Raw genomic sequence first — 1,809 nt, 5'->3', positions numbered from 1 at the left:
CTGCATATCGGACATTAATACAATTGAGTGAGTCCAGAGATATTTCACAAAAAGAGTCCTCCACTCCTCTGCTCACAACAGAATACCTTATGCCACTAGGCTTGAAATTTTAGGCTTAGACAACTTAGAACTTTGCCGTCTTTGGTCTGACCTAAGTGTAGTACAAAATTATCTGCTACAACGTCCTACCTGTCAATGACTACTTCAGCTTCAACTGCAACAACACATGAGCACACAATAGATACAAACTCAAGGTAAACCGCTCTAAACTCGATTGCAGAAAATACGACTTCAGCAACAGAGTGGTCAATACCTGGAATGCACTACCTGACTCTGTGTAGGATTACCTGTACTTTGGAGGTTACAAGTTTAGTCAAGGTACTTAACCTGCTTTCACCTGTGTCATCTCTTTCCAGAAAATCCAAACCCATCAATGCCCAAAGCACCCACATAATTGTTATCAGGAACCCCAACCCCCTTTCAACCCCATATTCCAAACCGCGATGTAATTCAGAAGAAGGGACTAGACAGCCATTTGTCCGGAATGGTATAGGAAAGTGATGGCTAGCCTGTTACGTCACTGCGTGCCAGCCTGTGTGCCGGAAATGGCACATGAAACCATCTTGCGAGGAATGTGTGGCCCCGCTGGCTTTTGCACACGTGGGAGCGCCGATACCCGGAAGAGTGGCGGTCCGTCATGCATACGCGAGCTGGCACCCAAACTTCCAGTTTCTGGCACAGATACGCACTAGATGTATAGCTGGCCATCGTGTATGCGGGTGATATAAGCCCAGAGGTTTAAATGCCGGCAGGGGTGAAATGCTCCCGGTTCGGACCGGCTCGGGCGAGTAGGTAGCGATGGCAGCGGGCAGTTCAGAGAACCGGTAGCAAAAATCCCTTCCCCCACAGCCTCCAGCTTGCTTACCTTCGCACGCCGGCCTTGCTTCGCTTGCTGTAATCCCTGCAATCCATTGCATCAGCAAGCAACTGAATCTCCCTGCCTGCAATCAAGCTCATCGGTGAGCAGGTTTATCTGCCTGCCTGCCTGCCTGCCTGCCTGTAAGTTTTTTCCCCTTTGGGAGCTTAAAAAAATAGTTAATTGGGTTTTTTTTTAGTTGTTCTTTTTTTAGACCTAGCCATTTAAAGTTTAGGAAGTTTTAAATTTAGCTGATTTTATATAAAAATAAAAATAAAATAAAATAATATTTGTGCAGCTTTCTGAGACTTTGTGTGTTTCTGTAGTGTTTCACTCTAACTACACAAACACACAAAATTTCACAAAGCTGTATGTGGAATTCTGTTTGGGTAAAGTGTGACAGTAGGTTTTTTGGACTTTTTGTGGCTGTGTGAGGTGCCTGCTTGTTGCAGGGGCCATTTTGCCCCTGCTTTTACATTGTGGGTGAACCAGTTGTGTTGTGTTATGTTGTGTTGTGTGTGTGTAAAGTGTGAAAGTTGGATTTTTGGACTTTTTGTGGCTGTGTGAGGTGCCTGCTTGTTGCAGGGACCATTTTGGGTCTAGCACAGCTGCTTTTACATTGTGGGTGAGCCAGTTGTGTTGTGTTGTGTTTTGTAGGTTAAAAAGGGGCAAAGAAATGACTTCGAGTTGGCCACGCCCATCTAACCAACAAGCCATGCCCACCCAGTCACCTGACCACCAAGCCCCACCCACTAATTAAGCCCCGCCCACAGAACCAGCAGCGAAAATTTTTAGATTCACCCCTGGGTGCTGGGCTGCGCATGCACGACGGAACGCCGCTCTTCTGGGTTTCGCCGCTCCCACGCACGCGACAGCAAGCTAACTGGTGCACA

The sequence above is a fragment of the Pantherophis guttatus genome, chromosome 10 (genome assembly GCF_059756535.1).
Source record: "Pantherophis guttatus breed Tessera chromosome 10, ASM5975653v1, whole genome shotgun sequence".
NCBI lineage: Eukaryota > Metazoa > Chordata > Lepidosauria > Squamata > Colubridae > Pantherophis > Pantherophis guttatus.
Note: the sequence above shows the minus strand (reverse complement) of the source record.